Here is a 25,752-nt window from a genome sequence, read left to right on the forward strand (position 1 = left end):
CAGGGCCAATCATCAACACCAAAATCTGGAAAGACAAGGACATCCAGAGAGATACAGCCACAGAGATCCGCTTACTGGAACAGAAACAAATGGACCCGCAAACTGGTAGGAAAATTCACAATTTTGATAAATTGCTGAAATCTGAGTGTGGATGCACAGCAAAGTGAGAAACTCCTAGAGTGTCAGTTTTGGTGTGGGGTCCACACTTTCCTGGGCTCTCCCAGCAGGAACCACACCGGGTTTTCACAGTGAGGATCCAAGAAAGATCCTCTCTCGACTCGGGCTGGGGAGGGGAAGAGTAACAATTGTACATTATACTCATATTCTTCTCATTTTTCAAATCATTTTTCTTCTTTCACATTTAACACAAGTTTACCTAATTTTCTCATTGATTTGTGCCTGTTATGAATCGGGATGTGCCTGCTCTTAAGGAAACAGTGGAAGATTTGCAAAGGCAATTGATGTATCAAATCACGGAACCTGGTGAGGCGTAAGCCCAGAGCTGACATACTGTACAAGTCCCCCACAATTCACATTGTATTTTGCTGACATATAGTGCATGGAGTACAACGTAAATGCCTGAAACCTTCCCCCCAAACAGCCCCACGTTGATGACTTATAGGGGCAAGTTGAGGGGAAAAAATGAAGTACTTGTCCCATTCTGCAAAGGAAAAACTGAAACAACAGATGTTTACAATCTATATCAAAAACTCAGGGAATCTAGGTTTCCATTTTCAAAATCCTCTGGGGAGAAATCTTGGTTTTGAAAGTTTCATATTGTGTAAATTATTAAGATATAGTATATTAATTTTGTAAAACTCTATAATTTCCAACTTAACATCTTAGGAAAGATATTTTTATTTGGCTGAGTAATTTGTGATTTATTACTGTGAAAACGTCAATAATTCTGGATTGGAACAATTTTCCTTCTTCTGTGGCTACGCTAATTCCAAGTCATTCTTGGAATTAGTTCCAAATTTCCCTCTAAACCCTTCCCTAATCCTTCCAGGCCAGTTCTTTGAACTTATAGAGCTTATTTTTGGTGTCATTTGTTGTCCACAAAATAGTTTGGTTTCTCTGGTATTATTATTTGACTTTCCATGAGCTACATTAATGTTCATTTCCGTCTGGTGACTCCACCATGAACCACCATTAGTGCCCGTTCTAGGTCAAAAAAGAATTTTTACAATGCAGTTTCTGCCTTCAAGGAATTCATAGGGTATTAATGGAAAAATAATGTGTGATTAATAGACAAAGAAATAAAAGTACACTTTGCATATAGTTGAGAAATGACAAGGTACTATAAAAGAAACAGAAAACTAAGCTGTCAGCTCCACTTGGACGTGGGGGAGGCACTGAGGGAATTCATGGAGTGGACGGCATTTCTGGATTTGGATCTTTATAGACCAAATAAGTGCATAATACACAGTAAAAGGGTGGAAGGATATTCCAATCAAGAAATAATTTGGCTCAATTCATATTTTGAATCACTCAGCATTTTTGGTTTTGTTTATGTCACTTTATAAAAATTTGTTTTCTGGCAATTTCATTTTTACTTAGAAAACTTAATGATGTTTTGGTAGCAGATTTTATATAAGAAAGTTCATAAGACACATTTGGGCTTCCAATATGACTCTAAGGTACCTTGACTCAAAGCTAACACAGGGTAAACTTGGAGACACAAGTCAAACCTGAGAAGACTCCAGCCTCAAAATATAATGTTGAAGTAAATAAAGATGTTATCATCCACATTAGTGGGTAGGAAAACTGAGGCACAAGATGCTCTGGCTAGACATGATTGCCTTCCTAATAAAACTCAAATCAAATATCCATATCTATAATCACCCAATCATGGAAATACTTCCATTATAGGATGTCTCTCTGTTGAAGAAAAGGTATCAGGTGACAACACTACCTACTTTTTCCTCCCTGCTATGTTGGTGACTCACACCAGCAGGCAAAAAAGGCCACGCAGAACACAGTCACCTTCATTTTTCAGCCATTAGATGACAACATCTTAACTTCGCCATTTGCTGGAAAGCAAGTTTCACAAAGTTAACAGTAAGAAATAAAATTTTAAAAATAAAATTTATATAACGTTTGGAGCTGTCCTATCCATAGGGTGGCAAGAAATTTAAAGTTAACCACATCCTATGGTAGGATTGATTTAAAGAAGAGTCAGCTTCCAAGTCAACATGGATTTATTTTCTCCAGACTTTCTTCTGAAAATATGCTAAAGGGAAAAATGAAAGATGCCAAAAGTGATGATTTACACATTTTACATTAGCGATTATATTTTTGGCATTAACTCTATCAGAAAAAATACATTTAGATTTGTACAGTGCTTTTGATATTGATGACCTATAAAATTACATCCAAAAATCAATGTGTTAAAACACATACACAGGTGACAGGGAAATGGAGAAATCATTATCATTATACAATTGCTTTTACTTTCTAAATTCAATCCATTGTTGCAATATGTCTATGGTTACAGGAAGGTATTTTTCTATCAATCTTTGAGTAAGACCTCTGTACCATACTCAATTAGATTTTTTTTTAATGGAAAGCTAATGTTGAGATAGAAAAGTTACTGTAGATTCACAAAGAAAATATATTGATTTTTAGAAATGCACGGTCATTGGAGAAATGAATAATACCAAAGATATATAAATATCGTGGCTTAAAATTATAGAAATATTCTTTGGCCTTGAGTGAGCAAAGTATAAAATTATGTGAGCTTTTTACTGTTCTCCCTCAGAACGGAGCTAGATTTAGAAACACCCTGTGTTCAGAGGATTCTGCCTGCCTGATGTGGACCATATGCTAACTGAATCCTGCCTCTAGAATTTGCTTTCCTGAGTGACCCATCCATACACGATAGCAATGAATTTCCTAAAGGGACAGAGAGATTACAAGACAGGTTGCAAGATTATTTTGTGCTATTTTCTAGTCAGTCCTTGAATTCTGGGTGAATCTGGCCCGAGGTTTACTTTCCTTGTAACTTAATAGTGAGGATGCACCAGGGAGACCTGAAATCTTTACCCACCTGGACTGGGTAGGGAGAGATGGAATAGAATAGAGACATAGGGGAGCACCATGGACATTATGCTAAGGATTTTAGACGTGGTGCTTTGGGAAGAGAAAAGAGAATACAGAGATAGAGTCACAAAGTGAGGATGGAAGTTTTGTTAGGAAATACAGGAACATATTTGCATTTACGGAAGTACTCTGAAGCCAAAGTAGAGACCCAGAAACAAGTGAGGAGATCATTGTCTAGCCCAGGCAAGAGAACGAAAATAATGAAAGTGTCAACTAGGTGCCAGCAGTAAGCAGGGGGAGGAGAATGGGGTATATTCAAAAAAAATTTTTAAGAGAAAAAGGATTTTGTCCCACATCTCCAAAGTATTTTTTCAATTTTTATGTTTCACCACATACTCAAAGCATCTAAAACTAATTTTCCCCCCCCCAGAATGAAGCTTTTTTCCTTTTTGACTTGATTCATGGCTAGTGCAAGCATCATCTGGTCAATTAGAGGGAAAAAATTGTAACATTCTTCAGTCCCCAGTGTCCTTTGTCCTTTCTCTTTTATTAGTTGCCAAGAAACTCAAATCCATACTTTCCTTGTTCTCTGCAAGCAGCCTCTCCTTTTGCTCAAGTCATCATTAACCAGTGAAGTCTACTGAGATTACTTTCCAACTATTTTTTTTTTTTGCCCTTTCTTATTCTTTTCTCTCCCTTTTTATGCTCTGCCTTCAAACTAATCTTTCCATAGCACTACTGTTTTTTTTCTTCTGTATCTCCCTTGTTGTAGACGCACAATGGGTTCCCGTGATGAAGAGGATAAAGTTAAAATGCTTTCTACTCAGAAACCACTGTGGTTGTTCCCACTTTATCTCTCCTACTTTATTTTTCCAAGGCTGTTTAACAGACATCCCACTTTTCATTCATTCAACAAAGAGTCACTGTGCACCTGCTATATCCTACCCACAATTTAAGTTGTAGGCAGGAGCTGTGATGAAAATAATTGAGTTTGCTACAAAACAGGAAGTCATTAGAGAAGTTTTGTTTTGTTACTTAATTTTGTTTGGGTTTTTAAAGCAGAGTGTGACATGATCTGCTTCTGCTTTGAGTCTTTGTGGGCTCACGCTGAAGGCTGTGTGCAGAAGGGATCCTTGGGAAACAAGACAGAAACAAGGTGACTATTAGTGCATTTGGGAAAGATTGTTGTGGCTTGGACTAAGAAGATAACAGTGGAGCTAGAGAGAGAAGTGAGTGGATTCTGGATATCTTAGGAGTAGACGCTTTAGGATCTGGCTGATGGATTAAACATAGGGAAAAATGGAAAGAAATGTTTCAATAAGAACTTTGGAGTCGGACATAATTATCTGAGCCCAAACAAGTTCTTTAACTTTTCTGAGACTAAATTTCTCTGTCTATTTAAGAAGGATAATAACATTTGTTTGAAACATACGTGCTTGTGCATTTTGACCAATACTAATCTACAACATCATATACTTACATGGTTCAGTCTAATATTAAATTCACAGAATTATTGTATGGATTCAATGGGACAAGAATGCAAAGATACCAACTTAATACTGCATTTTGTAGATGTTAATTTCCTTCTCCCCCTCTTTCTTCCTTCCATTTCAGGATCTAAATAAAAATCTTTTTATTGTAGTCTTCTTGGATTAACTAATGCACATTGATACCTTTATCTTCAGCACTCTAATGTATGTGTTAGATTGCTCTAGTTTAACAATCCTTCACATTGGCTTTATTTGCAAGAATTCAAACAGGGATAAAGCTTTAATTATGTTATTGAGTACATGGTAAGGTAATAACAGACTAAGGCTAAAACATTTTCTGAACTCTGGGATTTACCACATTGATATCGCTTTGCTGTATATTTATTAAGGTGTATGCTTTATCTCTTCCAGTAGATCATAAGCTCCTAGATGACAATGAAGGTCTCCGATTGTTTGGAATTCAACATTGTCTTGCACCTAGTGTATATTCTGTAAATATTTTCTGATGTACTTCAAACTAAATATCTTCTACAATGTACACTAACAAAAGAGAAAAAAAGAACATAGAGCTTATTGTCAAATCCATACAAATAAAAGGACTTAAGAACAGAAGAAATAAAGGAATTATCATGATAAAATTGGGTTAATTAGGGAAGGTCTCCTAAAGAGAAAGATTTACTGGTGCTACTAATTGTAGAAGTTTCCTTGAAATCGTAGGGCAATGTGTTATTTATTGAAACTCTACAAATGCAGCGAGTAACACAAGTTGGGTCAGAAGCTATAGTATGTGGTGGTTGTTGCAATTTGTAACAAGCATCTGTTAGAGCAGCTGGCATTGGAAAGTACCTGTCCAGTTGCTTACCTTAATTGCATGACCTTAATCAGCATCGTGGAATTGAAGAGGTCTTGTATTTTAGTTATGCTTGATTTGTTTGCATCTAACAGTAATTTTTTATCAAAACTGCCCGTAATTTTATGCACCACCAGTTCAAACATTTGACCAAACTGACTAATCCAATCAGACAAAATACCCATGAAACCAACTTGAATTAATGGATTAGTCTTACTTTAAAAGCTATGCAGTCTTAGTAAAGGCAGTTAAGTAACTACCATGCAAACACCATGAAATAACTTTTCTTTAGCATTTCTGAGGAAAATGAAGAGAAGGATCATGCATAAGTCAGAAGCTAACAATTGCCCTTGAACTTTACAGTTTATGAAACATTTTACATTTCACATGCTTCACTTGGCCTCCACCAGCCTTATGATAGCTATCATGCTTTTCCATTTTGCAGATGAGGAAGTAAAAATTCAGAGAAATTAGGCCACTTTCTCAAAAATCACAGTTCGAGTCATTAGGAAGCATGGTTTCAAAACTGAGTCTTTTCTCTACCACCATCATTGCACTTACATTTCCAGAGGTTTACAAATGTTGCTGGGTATTGCAATCACCTGGGATTTTGTTAGATGCAAGCAGCCAGGGTAACAACAAGGAACACCCGGCTGATGTTGTGGCAGGTGATATGAGTATCATATTTTCAGGAACACTACCCTATATACCATCTGCCTACAAAGAAAAGTGGATTCGAAGGAATTGGATGGGCACCAAGTTTAAAGTATGCATCTTTCAAGTAAATGTAAAGGAATACTGCATTTGTTTGTAGGAATGTCATCTACTACAAAGGCACTAATGTAAACATTCATCGACGAAGCTTAGCAAGAATATGGAACCAGATGTGTTAGTCACGTCACTGTGATTATGCCATATGTCTTCCTGACTCACACAGACAAGCAGTGATTATTCCACCACTTCAATGGTACTGGAAGTCCTATCCCATCTTGGATGTGTCACAATTAGCCAAGACACTGATTAGGGGTAAACCAAGGCACCATCAATAGGGAGCCAGTTTTCAGGACAGTGTAACACATTATCAGATTTTGCTAAATGGTTTTATGATAAATGAAAATAGTCACTACACTGAATAAAATAAGCTGCTTTTGTCAAAATCTGATCATTTCTACATGTACCTATGAGACAAATATATGGAACATGGGTTGATTTTCAATTCCTTTAAAAAGTATTTGGATACTCCGAGACTATGGTGACCAGCTCTACCAGTTTGCTCAGGACTGAGTGGTCTCCAGGGATATGGGTCTTTCGATTTTAAAACAAGGACAGCGCCAGACAAACCAGGACATGTGGGTCACCCCATCCAAGATACTTCAATGTATACTCTGGAAGTTACTGATTATTTACTCAGCTTAAAGTTTTAAGTGAAAACATTCCTCACAAATCTTGCCTAATAGTAGTTTAGATGGAAGCATGTGGTATGAAAACAGCTTAATAACTACAGGGAGTCATGATTCCCAAATTAGTGGAATTAGACACTGAGCAAGTTAACTAAATTCAATTGATATATGAAGATTGTCCACCTGGTTTTGTGCTCTGTACTAGAAATCTTGGGATTAAAAGATGATCAAGGATGATCCCTGAACTTGAATAATTAAGAAGATGCAGGGTGTTTGCAAGAAGCAAATATATCTTCTAAATAATCCCATGCAATTATAGTTCCCAAAATGCCCAACTGCAGCACTAAGGGAAAGTAAAGAATAGCACATGATGTAGGAGGCCCTAATTTGACGATAAGTCTTGCTGTGCAGAGATAAAAACACAGAGGTAATTCTACATGCAATGAACAACTAAAAACATGCACTGTTGAAAGAAACACTACAGAAGCAATTTAAATAAACTCATTGGTTGAGAGAATCTCTCTTTGATGACAGACATGCTTTTCCTCTCTTAGGTAAACTTATCAATTGTCTTTGGAATAGTCTTTTTCTTTTTGAGAAGTAGCATTGTAGTTATTACAAACTGTTGACTGGCAGAGAATCTGGCGTTTAGAGTAGATGTAACAAACAGAAAGATGATCTGAAGACACCGCAAAAGAGCTGCTTCAACTTTTCTTTTTACTGTCTTGGCAATTTAGGAAGCTGATATTTTATACATTTCAAGATTACATTTGTAATTGCACAGATTCTATTTGGGATCATATTCTCTTTTCCTGTTTAGATACTGACTTGCTGTCACTCATTTTTTTTAAGTATTTTGATTTTTTTTCCAACAGGAAAGATAGTTATCAATGACAAGTTACAGTGAAGGCTTTTAAAAATATGATAAAATGTGGTGAGAAAAAAATATTTTGTAAATAGGAACTGGTATTAATCGTAGGGTGGGGTCTTCACTGTGATGCTTTGTGTTTGAGGAAGGATGGTGCAGCACTAGGGTAAAAAGGAATCATGACCTGCCTGGCTTCCTGTCCTGGACCACCATAGGATCTGTGGGGGACAGATCTGGCTGCAAGGAAACTCAAAGTCAACAAAAGTCGCTGTCATTCCAATAATGAAATGTACTCGAGGAAGTTTATGAAGCAGAAGCAACCCAGAGATAATAAACCTGCCTCTGTGGCAGAGGACAAGCAAGCTCTCATAGGTACTGTAAAAACTGGATTAGCTCTCACATTCTACTGCCTAGGCATGTTCTACTGGTAATGGAAGTGGCGGTAGCAGTAGCATAAACAGTTTCCTGATATTTACATCTAGGCATTCAGTTATAACCCCATATTTCTGCTTCTCCACTCTTTCCAATGATTTTGTAAGGATCCAATTCCTTTTATTAAATCCTATGTATTTGAAAAACCTAGAGTGATTTCAGCTTCCTGTAGCCATAGCTAATACTGAAGGTCAGCAAGAATTGTCACCTCTCCGGGTCATCATTACGTGTTGAAAACTGAGTATGTCTTCATTGCAACTGTTTTTTACAAAGAGCACACTTAACCTTAATTGTGTTCTAAATAGTCTCCTGGCCCAACTAAAGTAACTTGATAATTTCTGAGAATTTCACACAAGTTGGAAGTAGCAGTAACTTCTGGTGGGTGGGGGCATGAAGGCAGCAGAGAGAACTCAAGGTACAGGAAGGAACCAGTCTCTTCTCTTCGTGAAATCTTCAACCCAGAACAAAGAATTAATTAGTTTCCAGGACTCTCATCATGTTTTTACTTTTAATTGGTTCAATAGTTTTAACTTTTTATTTTGAAATAATTATAGATTCACAGATGGTTGCAAAATGTACAAGGAATCCCCATGTGCACGTCCACCGGCCAAAGTTAACTTCTCACGCAACTATTGTATCATATCCAAATTGTGGAGTTCATATCAGTACAACCCATAGAGCTTATGCACTGACTCAGGTTTTACCAGTCATATGTGCATTCACGTGTGTGTGTATCTTTGCAGTATCCCCACGTGCACCTTCTTAACCCCCAAAATCAAGATCTTCAACTGCACCATCACTGTAAGACTTCCTTGTGTCACCCCTTTATAGCCACAGTAATTTCCTCCCTCATCCCTAACTGTGGCAACCACTACTCTGTTCTCCATCCTTGTAATTATGTTATCTCACAAATATTATATATTAATACATGGAATCATGTAGTATGACCTTTGAAACAGTCTTTTGTTAATGAAAAATGCAGTCTTCCCTCCCTCCAATAATATTTTACACATTTTAAGTAGTGAAATGTTGCGTAGAAAGGATGATATTTAGAACAACTTCAATTGCTGGATATAAAACACCTTGAATAGAAAGTATTTGTCATTTTTAGTCACAGTCTCATTTAAAGTTCAGGAATGATTTTCAAATAACTCAAAAAATTCTGAAAACAAAAGACGGTTAAAATAGATTTTAAAAAGAGGTGATTCTTGTGGGATGCTGCCTCATTTCCTACAGTAAATAAATGTACAGATCCGATTATAGAGACTTGTAAATATGCTGTCTCATGCTTTCAGTATTCACACTTTCAGGCAAATGGGTTCTCCTAGTTATTAATACAACCTTAACACTTATGAACCTTGGCAGTACATCTTTCAGAAGACAATGTATTCCACCCACCTTGCTTTAAAAAATGGGGTAAACCCAACAGAATTCAGCAAACTTTCTATTCATGTGGGCAAAGTTTAAATTAAAATAGAAACCGTGAGGAGGATGCTTATAATACTGTCTGATTTGATTCCAATGAAGAGTTCAGGGGAGTACTGCAGTGAATTAAATTATTAGCAGGGGCATATAAAGGCCAGAGGCTCTCGTTTTAAAAACTATTTCTCTTTTTCTCTTCTTTTGGTGCCCAGTCTCTTGTGACAGATCACAAAGCTGCTCCAACCCAGGAGCCTAGGGACCCACTCAGAAACATAATGCGCATTTTTTTATTTGAGTGTTTTCCCCCAAAATAAATGACCCCATGTTATGACAAAGGACTTTAAGGCCACTTTCAGCTAGGTAGGACAATTTAAGATATGTATTTTAAATGACAAAATATTGAAATCTTCAAGTATTTTTATGGCTTATAATGCAAAGAAGAATTTCAGAACTATTACATAAAATCTGGGATGAATATCCAGATGGATATGGAAGTCTGAGATCAAGGTATCGACGGGGTTGGCTCCTTCTGAGGGCTGTGAGGGAAGGATCTGTCCAGACCTCTTTCCCTGGCTTGTAGATACATGACTGTCTTCATGTCCCCATGTCCCTGTGTGCATGCCTGTGGCCACATTCTCTCCTTTTATAGGGACACCAGTCATATTGGATTGGGGTTGACTCTACCCCAGTATGACATCATCTTAACTAATTCCATCAGCACTGATTCTATGTCCAAAAAGATACCATTCCAACATACTGGGGGTTGGCACTTGAACATATAAATTTTTAGGGAGAATATAATTCAACCCACAGCTGGATTGAGTGAAAGAATCCTTCTCTCTACTTTCTCCAAACTTTTTATTTCTGCACAGATTCCTACCTGCAGAGGAGAGTCTGATTGGACAGAACAGTAATAAGTTGCTGGTTGCTTTCTTTTATGGTTGGAGACAAGTCAATTTGGTCCATTTGTGTTTTTTTTTTTTTTTTTTTTTTTTTTTTAGAAAGAGTCACTCGTGTGGCTATTTCCAGTTGTATAGATGTGAGTGAGGTAAGTAGAAACTCATTACCTCGAAGTTAAAATGCACCTGAGCTTTTCCACTGATTAGTCTGACAAAGGTGACTTCTTTCAATGACCTTCAGTGAACCTTGCCTTCAGGGATAAATTGGCAAATGTATGGCATGGAGAACTTAGGAGCCCAAGCGTAGAGTAACTATTGTCATACATCACGTAGATAAAATTGTCCTCCCCAAAAAAATCACTGAGGGCTGCACAGGGAGATAATTCAGCAAAATAATTATCACAAAAGTGGATAAGAACTCCTCGAACAGTGCAACTCTAACTCAAGCTTTAGAAGATGACATCCAGGACCCACTGTTCACTTTTCACCGAGGGTTTGCAAGTAGGAGTGGCCCCTTTGGAGGTAGCAAATCAATTTTTAGGCAAACCAGGATAGGTGCTCAGGGTTGCAGAGCATGGTGACTATCCTGGAATAAGTTGCTGGATATCATATTAATTCCGGTAGGTCACGTGAATAATGTGGACATTTTCAAACACATGATTTTATTTATAGGGCAAAGTGAGTGTGGATAGATCTTGTTACTGTTCCAAATACTCCCTTCTCCATGGGAGGATTATACTTCCTCGCCATTTTGATGTCAGACTTGGCCATATGATTTGTTTTGGCCAATAAAATATGATCAGAAGTAACATATGCTACCTTAGATTGGAAGCTTCAAGAGTTATCTTCTGGTTCTGCCTTTTTTTTTTCCTTTGCCTTCTGCTACAGGGCAAGAAATGTCTCAGACAGGAGGTTCTCTTTCAGCCTGGTCCCAGAATAAAGACAGCACGGAGCCATTGCAGAGCCAACCCCTGGTGGCAGAACATAAGTGGGGAATACAACTTTGTTGTTTAAAGCCAATACGCTTTGGGAGGGCTGCTTGTTACACAGCTTAACTTATTCTGATGAAAATGGCAGATCTTATCTGTTATTAATATAATCCTTTGGCTTATTTGATAAAGAAGTCATAGGGTTACTACTAATTTTCTGGAAGATAGTCGAACTTGAGTGCCCAATATTCTGAGTATTAGGGCTTTTGGTTGCCAAAGGCAATAAACCAAAGCAAAGTGGCTTCAGCTAATTTTTAAAGAAAGTATTGGTTTATATAACTAAAAAGTCCAAACTAAGTTGTATTCTGCAGTTCCGCTGATGTCTTCAGGACTGTGTAGTTTTCACCCTACTCCTTGATTCTGCTTTTTTCTTCATTAGCCCCTTCTATATCCATTCTTCCATCATACTAGCAAGATGACTTACACCCTATCTTCCCAGCAAGAAAATTCTCTTTTGCTCTGACTAGTCATCTGTTCAAAACTTCCATTGAATGTTTAACTTTAATTTGTCTATGTTTCTTTTTTCTTCTAAGGTCATAGGGAATTCACTGGTTCCAGATTAGTTAATTTATGGCTTGGGGGTGGGGAAGGGCTGCACTATGTGAGTAAATACAAGTTAAAACTCCCACCCGAGTGTGGCACAGGGCAGGGGTTCCAATTAATTTCAGGGGACTCTTTTTCCCCCTATTTATTTCATAGCTAGGACAGAATTAGATACTCTAAATGTCATACAGGTGACTCAATATCAGCTGCCCATGTGCACGGGCCCCTCAGCCTGGATACTACCCCCTGAGTGGATGTCAGAACCTCAGGCCCCATCCATTAGGGTCCAGATCAAGTTCATATGCCTCCCTGAGCTCTTCAGCCTTAGTTCTTGATTACTGCTCTCAGAGTTCATCCATCATAGCTGCCTTCTGGGAATTTCTCTTTTTAAATCTACTATGTATGAAAAATTACTATGTTTTATCTAGCTCAGTGTGCCAGGCTTTTAGTGGCTTCTGTAATTTGTTTGCAATGCTCATTAATCTTTGGTCCATGTGAGATCAGGTACTGTGCCTATTTTGTTCACGCCAGGACTTACTACGGAGCTGAGCATATGGCAGGTGCACAATACATATCTCTCCAATGATGAGAGGCAGTAGAATATAGCAGTTAAACATTTCACCTAAAATCAGGCTGCTTGAGTTCAAACCCTACTCTGTTGCTTACTAACACCACCTGTATCAACTTGGGCATAACTCTTAACCTCTCCATGCTTCAGCTTCTCATGGGTAAATGGAATAAAAATGGCACACCTGCCACATAAGGTGGTTGTAGGGATTAAATGAGTTTATAGACAAATGCCCATAATGGATAAAATAAGCGCTATGAGAGTGTTAGACCTTATTATCTGTATTTTCATCATCAATAATAAATTTTATTTGGGAGTAGGTGAGCTGTTTAGCACGACCCATTAATATAGTTATCTCCTCTGACTATGCGTAGGGCTGGCCCTGGGATGGAGTCTCGTTGAAGGAATGTGGCTGAACCTGATGTTTGGAAATCAAGTAGGATAAATTACAGTGGAACAATAAGTTACCGTGGCTAATAGCTCTGTTTTCTCATCCTAGCCATTAAGTGGTCAACTAAGGGTTGGGGGAAGGGAGGTGAGGAGAAGAAGAAACTGGAGCTAATAAGAGCTAAATGAATGTCTTAGTGCCTTGGAACCAACCTAGAAAAAAATTTAAAAGAAATTTATATTTCCTACCAGGTATAGAATTCTTTCTTCAAAAGAAGTCTTTTTGCATCAGAATGAAGAATTTCTAAATCTCTCTAGTGAACATGGTGATAGAATCATCTTTCTAGATTTTTTTAAAAAAACATACAAATAGAAACCCTGATTTGAAAAAGGCGCTTCAGTTCTAAGAGCTGCCAAACACTTAAGTTCAATAAACTCAATAATTACCTAATTCCAGCTTTAAGATATTCATTCTCTTATAATCCATAACTCACAGTACGAGGAGTCCCACTGCAGAATCATGCTGATTTAGATGTACCAATATTTGAATTGTCTCAAAATAGAAAAAACCAGGCATGGTACTATTTACATATCAATGGTAGTGATGCTATTCCTACATGCAATAGCAACTGTATTAAAGGTTTTCATTGTATACAGATGTTTTTGCTTTGGTTGTTTTCAAAACTCTTTTCAACTGATATATTTAGCAAAATAAATATGTTACTGTCTTCCCTAAATTACGACAGGGCACCTAAAACTAAACCACCCTCTCTGATGAATTAAAGGTTTGAAAGAACAGCAAGGTCTCTATTTAAGGGAGGGCAAGCCCATAAAATAATAAATATGTCCACTAAATTCATTTAGTGAATTAGGGTGGGCCCTAATCCAATATGACTGATGTCCTTACAAAAAGGGGAAATGTGGACACAGAGAGAGAGAGATACACAGAGGAGTGACAATGTGAAGACACAAAAATCATCCTGGTTCTCAGAAACAGAAACATGGCTTTAAATAAATATCTTGATCCGCCATAGTGAAAGTCCTCATAGTTTCACATAGCTCCTTCTTTGTGTAACAAGAATAGAACATTGTCATTACCTACAAATGCCTAACTTTCAGGATCTAAAGTACAGACATGATTAATGCCATTTCTGTGCATGCATTGTTCCTGGACGCTTCTGCTCAGTCCTGCTATTGCTGAGCTTAAGAAGGTTCCCACTGTGCATCTTTGCAATATGTGCTCTGCAGAAGGGCTCGCCTCAGCTGCCTGCTAACATGCAGCCTCTAATCGCTGGCGTTGCAAGGTCTGGGGATTATCACCATTGCTGGTCTTTGGCAGGAATTAAGCAGCATGTGCTGTAATAACTCACAAACTTCCCTTTAATTGTAAACAAGTGAAGAAACAAAAGCAACAACAAAGAAACAAAAATCCCTCGGTGGTTTTTTTTTCTTCCTATTTTATGCTGTAAAATATGCTTTCTTCATCCCGCCCCTAATAAGCAACAGTATCCTGGCATTATTTACTGTTTCATAATCCCTTTAATCTAAAATTCATAAAAGAGTGGAAGTGCATGCTACAGCTCATAAAAGGGCAGGAAGTTCATGAAAGTGTGATCAGAGTGAAGGACGTCCTTAGGTAAAGTGGCAAGACATATTACTATAAGGCAACAAAGAAAAGTTGTAGAGTGTAAACAATACTGTTGCTAAGCTGAGAGATTAGACTTTATTATATTATGATATATGCAGGAGTCTTGGATTGAAGAACTTTAAGCAGAGGACTTAAATTGATCAGATTTATATTTTATGTATTTGTAAAGCTCACTCTAAGGGCTGGGTAATCTGTGCACACCTTTAGCAGACTTTTGCAATACTCCAGGAGGGGATTGATCAAGGTTTGTGATAAGACAATGAACGCGTGGAAAAGGGGAGACGTGAATGAACCAAGAAATGGTAGAAATAATGGGCTTCGGTCATTGATTAGGACACAGGAAAAAGAAGTATACACGGTGCTCTGTTGCCAGCCACCATAGAGTCAGACAGATCTAGGTTGAAATATTGGTTTCCCCATTTACTACCTGTGTAAACTTGGACCTGGCACTTAAACTCTGTGGCTCATTTTCCTTATCTGGAAATAATAATACATACCTCACTAGGTTGTTATAAAGACAAAATAAGATAATGCACATAGCACAGTCCCAAGCACAGAATTAAAAGTCCATATATTTAGCTTCAAATAGGATGGATAAAAACTTAAAGATGACTCTGAAATTTCTGACTGTGCATTCTATCAAGATATCATGAAGGATTTTAAGGCACTAAGCTCAGTGAGAATCTATGATTCAATGGTTAGAAGCACGTATCATTTCTATGACAGGTTAAAAAAAAAATTCCAGTTTTTTTATTGCTTTTAGTGTCAATTAACTGCAGCAGAATCTCTGGTTGCTGATCTCACTCTGGGCGACCTGTCTTGCCTCCTTTGATTAATTGATCCTTGCAGAATTCTAGGGGAAGGGATTTGCCTGTGCAGCCTCATGGGCAATGCCTATTTCAACAGTGGTTGATGGTCGTGGGCTCCATTTCCATCCTCGGGTCATGCCCTTGTCAGAGCATCCTGGCTGCTCCTCAGCAAGAAGCACTGGACTCTCCATTAAATGCATCCTGTGAAGCCCTAGTAACCATGGTAATAATTATGGGAAGACACAGCTCCATCCCCACCCTGACCTTCTGATTATCCCTAGTAAAAACCATAATCCCTTCCTGTTTGCATGTTTTAAATTATACATTCCTGAGATCTTCTTCCAGGCACGGGAAAATACCACATGCCCATAATGACAGCTGCCTGCTGTCAACCAAAGCAAGATACCAATGACATAATTTGGGGCAAAATGCAATCAGTCCTTTATCTCTAAAGGACAACCAACATTTTACACTGCCTGCATTGTTCTGAGAATATCCGTACATCTTGATTTACATCAGATTCTTCCATTTCACTTTTATTTTCCTAATTATTGGGGTAATTATAAATAGCACCTCCTTTCACTTCCAAATGTGTACTAGTTTAGATGACAAATTAAATACCCACCCTATCTATAAGCCACATTTAGGTATTTCAGGATTTATTACAAAAGTTCCAGGCAAGGAAAACCTAGAATTTTAGCTGTATCTGTGTGTATTAAAAAGTAGCTACTATGTGTAGAGAGAATTACAAAGTGCCAAAAAGCAAAACAGGAGAATCTATTTGAAGGCTATTTCAGTAATCCAGACTGAGGTCAGAGTGGCATGGATGACAATGGCAAGGATTTGAGATAATTTAACCTGTGAGATAATGAATAGGCAAGACTTGGTTTGTTATTGAGTATGGTGGGAGAAAGAAGCAAATCTCAAAGATATTCCTGAGTTGTGGCTTATGCAGCTAATTGAATGGCCGTACCATTTACTGAAATAGGGAACACCAGAGGAGTAAGTAACATGTTTAGGTACACAAAGGGTGAGTTCTGCTTTGCATGTCAAAGATTTGAGATGATTATTAGGCATACAAATGGATATGTTGATAGCTGGGAGGATAGAAGTATCTTGAAATTAAAGACAAGACCTCAGTTGAAGATGAAAATTAGAAATAATCATTTAGATGAGAAACGAAGCTATGACACTCACGAAATGTACTCAGAGAAGAGTAGGGAACAAAAGTAGCCTTGGGGTGGAGTTTTGGGAAAAAGATCTAGCTCTTGTTTTAAACCTCAGACTTGAGTAGGTATAAACTTACCTTATCTCTAGAAAGAAGACCTTAGAAACCAAACAGTGGATCCTCACCCAACCACTATCCATGAAGAAGACAGACATACATGAAAAACACAAGTCTTTAGGAAGGAATTCAAAACAGAGTTGGTTCAATCAGACATCACGAGGTTGGCCATTTTCATACTGAGCCCTTGCTCAGCATTTCTTTCTGTATCTGCTCCCCTACAAAACTGTAGATTCCTTGGGAGCAGAGAAAGTATCTAGTAAGAATACATCTTTTTATCCCTCCCTGTTTGATAATACAGCACTTTGTAAATTGCAGATACAAATGATAGTTTAAGTGACTACATAATTACCGTTTCTATGCCTGTAGCTGTATCGATAACTAGCATTTATTGAGGATGTGCTAAGTGCTTTGTCACTATGATAAATACGCTACAAACAAGTCTCACTTGATCTCCTGGGAGATGTTACTCCAAGAAAGCTGGAAGTAAATGTTAATGGTAATTAAGATAATGATCATTGTTACTATCACTAATCCCCTTTAACAGATGAAGAAACTACCTTTTAGAGATGCGAAGCTCATAGAGGTCACGTGACCAGTTAATGGTGAAGTAATGACTTAAACCCAGACCTATCTGATATCAGACCTTGTATTTAGCCACTTGACTCTACTACTTCTCCATAGGACACGTGGACATGATTGAAATGATGCTCCAGGACAAAAACGTCACCTTTGTCTACTATTACAAAATCGCCTATGCCTCTCTACAGCTTGACAGACCTTTCAAACAGTCTGTTGATCATCTGGATACTTTACCCACTGTATGTCTGCTTAACCAGATCGAGTTTGGGACTGTTGTCTTACTCTACCACTCTCAGATGTGTGGTCATCATGTTTTGGAATCATCCTTGCATTTAAATTTTTAATTTCAAAATGCTAGAGGGAGCTTGACACTCAGTCTCTAAGTTCCAGAGGTCTAACCAAGTATATTGGCCGTTCTAATGGGCTCGGCAATTTTAAGGAGAAGAAAAATGCATCTATTGATTCGGCTCAGCTGTCTCAATTTGGGAGCTGTCCCAGTAATCTCATTACTATAGTATGTATGCTTTTATTCCCTCAGCAACGGAATTAAGTCTATATATAGAGCCAGCAGCTGCATTCTCAGCAAGACCTCACGGTAGCAGATGCAGTCAGGAGCCCTCAGCTACCCACTTTCATTAACACGAGACACTGGCGACAAATATCTTTTTCTTGACCCACAGGATATTTTCAGTCCGTAGATTTCTTTTTTTCTCCTTTATATATCTTTGTCTAAACTGAAACAAAATTTTTATCATTTCCAGATTCAGGCCTTATATGCTTAGATCTTGGCAGAGATTTTAATGTATTCAAGCAAACCTGTCTTTTTGTCTGACTCATGAAATCACCATATTGGCCCTGAGATGATTTTATGAATCTAATACAAAGAAAACTGTAATTACTAAAATACATATATAGAGAGAGAGGGGTATGTCTTAATTGATGTCATTTTAATCACAGAAATTAATTTTGAGTAAGTATAAAAATATTTTTGCTCACCCAGAACCTCTCTTTTTAATGCTATCCCTTTACATGTTTCTCTTTTGTGCAAGGAAAACTGTGCTTCTGCAGGGAAAGTCTGGCTTGCTCGAGTCTCCAATTCACCCTCACTTGCCATATGCAATGTATAAATTTATAATGTGTTAAGCTTCGAGAACAGCTGACGACAAATTTCAGCTTTCTGAACTAAGCTTAATTCCACCTAGGCCCTCTGTCCCCTTCTATCAGTCCTGTGTGTTGTCAAATGTTCGTATGACGAATCCAATATCTTCTGCTACAGAGATTTTAAGGGCTCTTAGGGAAAATGAAAACCCGTATTAATAAGAACTTGAGAAGTGCTAATGAATTGTGTTTATCTCGATGCCACTTCTTTTTCTCTCTTATCCTTGAAAGGTCAGGGGCTTTCAGAGCGGAGGTTTCCCCCATGGCCAAATTCTATGACATTCAAGTGAAATGTTGGCTTATAAAGTATCTCCTTAAACAGTAACATTAGTCCTTGCACGATTATCTTTTGCTTTCTAGTATCCAAAGCGGAACCTGTGTTCAATTTATTTCCATTTGCTTGAGGTAAAATAAAAAATATTTAATCTCTTGCTACTAAAAATGAGGCAATTTTAAAAGGAGAAGAGATTATCTGATTCAACTTCATTGTATTAAAAAAGAGAGAGAAAGAAGTTAGTGCCATACAACCAGATCATAACAGAGCTGGGGCTAAAAAAGTCAAGGTTTCCTAGGTACCTTCCAGAATAACACACAAGGATACCTTTGCTCTTTCTTAAATGCTAAAGTATACATAGAAAATCTATTTGCGTATTTAAATTAATCTTTAATTAAACATTTTTAATTACATCATCCACCGTCTTTGAATTGTCCGAGTTGGCAGGTGGAAGGGGGTGGAGGGGATGGGTATATACACACCTAATGGGTGTGGTGTGCACTGTCTGGGGGATGGACACGCTTGTAGCTCTGACTCTGGTGGGGCAAAGGCAATATATGCAACCTAAATGTTTGTACCCAGTAATATTCTGAAATTAATAAAATAAAATTTTTAATTAGATTAAATTAAAATTTTTTAATTTAAATTGTCTTTAAAAGAAAAGCAGACTGAGATCACAGTGTAGTCCAACAACAACAAAATATATATATATGTGTATATATATATATTGCCTATTGGATTGAAAAATCTCTTGCTTCCAACTCTATGACATTCTAGAAAAGGCAAAAACTATACAGATAGTAAAAAGATGCAAGGTGGTCAGAGGTTGGTGGAGAGGGAGGGATGAAGAGGCAGAGCACAGAGGATTTTTAGGGCCATTCAACTACTCTGTGTGATACTGTTGTGGTGAATACACATCATTATACGTTTGTCCAAACCCATGGAATGTGCAACACCCACAGTGAGCCCTAACGTAAGCTATGGCCTTTGGGGGATAATGACGTGTTAGTGCAGGTTCATCAGTTGTAGCAAATGTACAACTCTAGTGACAGATGTAGACAATGGGGGAGGCTGTGTGTGTGGAGGGGAAGGAGGTAGATGGGGAGCTCTCTGTACCTGCTGTTCAGTTTTGCTATGAACATAAAACTACTCTTTAAAAAGTCTTTTTAAAAAAACTCTTACTAATATGCCAAATCAAATTTAAAACAAGGGTACCTATTAATCCAAATAAAAATGAGAGGAATTAACCTGAGAAGGGCTGGCTAATGAAGTAAATTATGACATTAAAAGGAAAGATTCGAGATGATTGTAAGCAATAGACCATCATGGATTTGAGAGTTTGAAACAGTGGTTGAGATGGTGAACAGTTCACTAAGATACGTAAAGAAAATTTCCAAAACAGGGAGATAAAGAGGACTTTCTGATATGATGGCATCTAGGATACAAACATTTCAGCCCCTCTACTTTTTAAAAAAATACGCTGAAATGACCAGAGAAATATAAAATATTGGGAGAAAATATGTATCAGCATCGGAAGCTCAAACATGATGCTGTCCATGAGACAGAGCAGGGCCCCTCTCAGAGGCCTGCTGAGCCCCCAAACATGGAAATAAAGGAAAACCTCGGGTGCCTTTGGGGCAGTGTTAGTAATGTGGGCTGGAAATCCACAAAGATGGCATCTCATTTTGTCTTAACAATCTCTCTGTAAAGTAGGAATTTTACTTCTCCATTTTACAGGGGAGGAAACTGAGACTCAGAGAGTCTTGATAAGTTGCACAGGGTCGTTCAGCTGTCAAATGACAGAGCCATTCTTCCCAAGGTGTCCTGCTGCTATTAATGTCTGAAAGCCAGGATTTCCCAGCCAGTTAAAAATAAAGATGTTTACAGCATCTCTGATGCCTGCTGCTCTGTGCCGAGGTCTAGAAAACCTGTTTCCTGCCTGTAAATTTTCTAATTACAGGCTTTATTGTACAGTGATTTTATACCTTATCAATTCTACTTAGGTTGTTTATTTTTTTCTGTCTTTAGCAGTTTTTACCGATTCACACAAATGAATGAAATTCAGGAATCATGAATCTTGCCACTGCTTCCTTTCTCCAGTGAGCCTCTCATTTGTAAACCTTGCTGATAGTCTCTGCAAATAATGCCTTTACAAACATATATTCTCTGACAGCTGTGAAACAGGATTTTATAGATCTCTTCAACTTTACAAAAGAAAATCTCACAGCTGGCAGACTCACTGCTGTTACTCAAAAGACATTTGCTTTTAGGTAGGTTTGTTTCCTGTTATAAAATAATTTCTTGCCTGCTCCTTCGTGAAGGTTCAGGCAGCTCCCTAATTCGTATCCATCCATTTTCATGTGACCTATCTTTATCAACATGTCTATGATGTGTGAGTTCATAACCATTTTTATGTGACTGGCCTTCATCTAACATGTCTATGATGAATCAGTGACTAGTCAACACACTAGAGCTATATTAGTATATATATCTCTATATAGAACTAAACAGACAAAACTCCCTGCCTTCAGGGTGCTTACATTCTCATGGGGGAAACTCAGTAAATTATATGGTAGAGTAGAAAGTGGTAGGTGCTAGGAAGGGGAAAAAAAAAAAAGCAAGAAAATGTCAACCAAAGCATTAGTTTCGTCTGTGTGGATGTTCCCTGGTCCCTGGTCCCTGGTCCCCAGTGTCAAGAATGAGCACTGGTACCGAGTGGAGCCAATGACGGAGTGATCATAGACACTGAGCAATTCTATACAGTTTACCACATAAAAGAAAGAATGAAAGTAAAAAAGGAATCTACACAAAGTGAAAATACATTCCAGAGAGAGTAGAACGGGTCAGTCTTTACCAATGGAGAAAGACACCAAAGGCTGTTTGGTGTCCCACTAGTTTGTCCCGCCTTTGTTCTGGGAGGACTGGTTGTCATTTCCCGCCTTTTGGGGTGATCGACAGGTTGTGGTTATAGAACAGGTTACATAACAGGTTGGTTATGTAACAGTTTCCCTTTCTGCACATGAGTCTTCCCCAGAATCCTTCATGAAGCTCCACCCATGCTATGCTAATTAGATGGTAATGAGCTCTAGGTCAGTTAAAGGTTACTAGGAACTTTTTACGATATATATTCCCAAGGGAACATATTCTAGCCGCCATTTGGTTCCTAGCTACAATTCGGTTCCTGTTCTCCGCCCTTAGCCACTTCCTTGCCACCTGTTTATCCTCCACCAGCCCTAACAAAAGGGCATGAAAGTTTCAGTAGGGTAGCCAGGGACTAACTGACGTGGGTGAATAAAGTCCTGGAAGAAGGGAGGGATTTGAGATTTGAAACAGATTTGAGTTGATATAGTTACATTTCATCACCCAACAGATCAACGGCACCCAGCAGCCAATGGCTGAAAATCTGGAACACTGCGAACTTCAGCGTCCCAACAGGGATCAACCTACAAGCTTAGCCTTACCTGTTCCTGATGTTAATGGAGCTCACTTGCCAGTAATTACCAAGAGACTGGTTCTGTCCTAGCCTCATGTGAGTATGTGAAGGCCTCACGTAGTATGTGAAGGCTATTTTATCTGTAACTTGGATAGGCCCAATGAGCACATATTTTATAAAGCACAAAATTTATTTTAGTATTTTCTATTTAATTGTTTATCAACTGCCCTTATCAACTTGGCACCTTCCCAAGACTAGTAAGGACAGAGTAAGCAACTCTACGCTGTTGTTTCTTGCAGAAAGATACTATCTCCAGCTCAGTGAAGCACTGTTTCTATAATCAATCACAAACACAGAAAATGTCACCTTGTGGTATCAAAGTTTTCCTTGAGATGACATCAAACAAGATTTTATTTTTTACATGTTTTAGCTGCCAGTACTGAAATAGAGATGACTGGGATGTTCACTGTAGACTTTTTTTTTTTTTCCTAAGGCATTTAAAAGCATAGAGCTTTTAAAAAAATTATTCAATTTTCCAAATTGCATCCTGCATTTATAAAATCCCTCCAGGATATGAAGATTGAGTTTTAGACCTCCCATTACAGTACTTAAAATCTGAAACAAATACATCAAGACAGCACATAAGAATTTCCTATGTCACTGTAATTTACAAAGATAGGTACTGCACTTTTTTCCCTGAATGTCTACAGAATGGTAATTATTAGTACATTCAAAATTCTCCATCTTCAATTCCCGAACCATGGACTTGGGAATATATTGACAAAATTCGTCTTTTTTATAACATCTTAAGCTACCTGGCCCGTATTTGGATGGCCTGGAGCAACCAGAAAAGTAACTCTTTGTGTTTCCTTGTCACACAGCTCCCTTTCTCCTCCTTGTCCCCTGCTTGAGAACTGTCTTTACCCAGGTCTCATAAATAATTTTTGTTTTGGTTTTTATGGGGAAAAGGATATTGAGACTAGCACCCATCCTTGCCTAAGAAGTTAACATAAAATTCAGTATTCCTCCAACCACTGATAAGAACTGATACCACACTTGATCTTAGACAAAAGGCCAAGAAGTGATAATTAGTGATGGGATCTTATGAAACATCAAAGGCCATTTGTTTTATGAAAGGAAGAATAACAGTAAACAGTAGTACAATTTAGTGGATGAGTGTATAATAACATGCTATTATAATTTCTAAAATTTCATGTGATGAAAGACCTTGCTCAAAGGGACATTATTCCTGTGGACACCAGTATTTGGAAGTATTTGAAATGCCATCATGAATCACTGAGGTCAGCAAGACAGAGAGAAGAAACTTACATGGAGAAACAAGATGAGAGATAAAAGGATCAAATTTTATTTGTGCATTTGAGGCCACTTGTGGGATATGGCAAGAACACAGTTGAAACCTAGAGGTTAATGTCTTAATAAAGATTGAGCTATGCACCTGTCACTCCTAGTAACCCAGTGACAGGGTTACCTTGGCAATTTAATGATATTATAATTAAACACATAAATATGTAGATGGATTGATAGATATAAAAATGCTTGTATATAATGAAGTTAAAACACTACTTTATGATGAAGTACCATAATATTTGGTATTGCCCTCTTAGGTCATAGACTATGGATAACTTTGTCTGGTGGAGAATAAAGTTTATTTTCTGGTGCAGAGAATTTTGTAAAATTGTTATGGCTACTGTTGGTGGCATGCTCTTCCTTTCATGTTGCTATCTCCAAGGAGGAATAGTAAAATGGTAAAAATATTTCTATTATTATCAGCTAATATGTAGAGAGAGCCTGCTGTCAGATACCATCATTTGCATTATTTCATTTTATTCTCACAACACCCTTGTGAGGTTGGAATTATTATTCCTTTCCTGCACCTTATGAATGAGGAAATAGCTTGATAAATAATTCACTCCAAGAAAGTGTTAGAGCTTCCAATTTGAACTAAAGTCTAACTACTAAGCCTTATGCTTTTCAACAGCACATACTGACAATTTTTTACTCATTTAACTGGCATTTATTAAATTAGGTGTTGTAGAGAGAGTGATACAGTCACAGTTAATTGCATGGGCTTTACAGTCAGACAGTAATTCTAGTTTTGTCATTTAGAAGCTGCTTAGCCTCAGGGAAGTTATTTATCTTCTCTAAGCATTAACTGCCTCATCTATGAAATAAGGATTAAAACATAGTGCCTATTTCAGAGGACTGGTTTGATAATTAAAGAAGATACTGCATACTAAATACTCAGCCCAGCGCCTAAGTCATAGTAAACATTCATTAAATGGTAGGTGCTCTAATTGTGATAAATATACCATGGCCTCTGCCCTCAAGAACCATTGGTTTAAGGAGGCAAGATTAGATATGTGACAAGTGACTGTAATACATAATTGAAAATGACATTGTGAGAGTTGAAAGGAAAAAGTGATAAATTCAGTCTAGTGAGATCATGGGCATCATTGTGGAGGGGGACAGATTTTATTAGGACCTGGAGAAATTGGCTTATGTAGACTCAGTGGCCGGGTATCCCAAGGAGAGGCATAAGCAAAACTGAAGGCAAGAATATACAAAGCTTGGCTGATAAATAAAGAGAACTGAGGCCGACCCAAGCACGTGCTCTATATAGAAGCTCAGTGGAAAACAAGACTAGAAAATATATTGAAGGTCTCAAATGCACAGTTAAGGAATCTGTTCTTTAATTAGAGGATAATATAGAACTTCTAAAGATTTTTAAGGGTAGAATTATAGCCATGTGCTTGAACTCTTAAGTAAGGTGTAGATGTAAAATGTAGCAACAATTAAAGGAAAAAAATACAATAATCAGGCCAGCCAATTAAGGAGACCACATGGAAGTCAAAATGAGCTGTGGGAGGGTAATGAAGAGAGAGGGGCTATCTCTGAGGGTGGGAGACATGTATAATGGACAGGAGTTGGAAAACTAGACACAGTGGTTGAGGAGAGGAAATGACTTTTTAAAAAAAGACAAATTTCAACAAGTCTTAGTTGAGGGGACAGATTTCAGATTTATTAAGCATCTTTTCCTCATTTATTTTCAGATCATTATTCCTAACCCATTCTTTACTAAACACTTTCCAGACTAGGCACTGTGCTGTGTTTCTCAGTTTGAAGGAAAAATAACAAAGCTTGCACAGCATGGCGGTGGGGGGGGGGGTGTACACATGTCAACAAATCAAGACAATATGTTGCATTAAGGGTGTGGAATAGAAACATACAAAAATCATTATGTGTATCCATCAGGATCTCACTATAACCATTTCCAGTGTTTATAGCAGAGAAAATGTAAAAATAAAATAAAAATAGAATGATAAAATGTAACATAAGTAGTTGGCTTCTCAGAAGATGAGGAGCTGTGAAGTGGAAGGTTGCACAGTGAGGTAACCCAGAAGTTATCCGCTGCAGGCAGCCTCCACGCCCCCCCCCCAACAAGATGAGAGAAATAAAGAGGGGAGGTGCTTGTAGTGGGTTCAGTGGTGGCCCCTAAAACAAATGTCCATATCATAGTACTTTGACCCAGTGACTATCACCTTATTTGGAAAAAGGGTCTTTGCTGGCATAATTAAACAGTAATTAAGGATTTTGAGATGAGATCATCCTAGATTACTCAAGTGGACCCTAGATCCAATGACAATTGTCCCTA

General features: G+C 37.8%; 1 long non-coding RNA gene and 1 pseudogene across 1 annotated transcript; one reads left to right on the top strand and one right to left on the bottom strand.

Moving 5' to 3' along the window:
- On the top strand, window positions 1–23,359 carry LOC123626454. The gene is made up of 3 exons (XR_006730855.1): window positions 1–105; window positions 22,017–22,175; window positions 23,305–23,359. It is a non-coding gene; the product is annotated as an uncharacterized LOC123626454 (long non-coding RNA).
- On the bottom strand, window positions 23,045–23,165 carry LOC123626733 (annotated as a pseudogene).
- Window positions 23,360–25,752: the final 2,393 nt, after the last annotated feature.

The sequence above is a fragment of the Lemur catta genome, chromosome 22 (genome assembly GCF_020740605.2).
Source record: "Lemur catta isolate mLemCat1 chromosome 22, mLemCat1.pri, whole genome shotgun sequence".
Lineage (NCBI taxonomy): Eukaryota > Metazoa > Chordata > Mammalia > Primates > Lemuridae > Lemur > Lemur catta.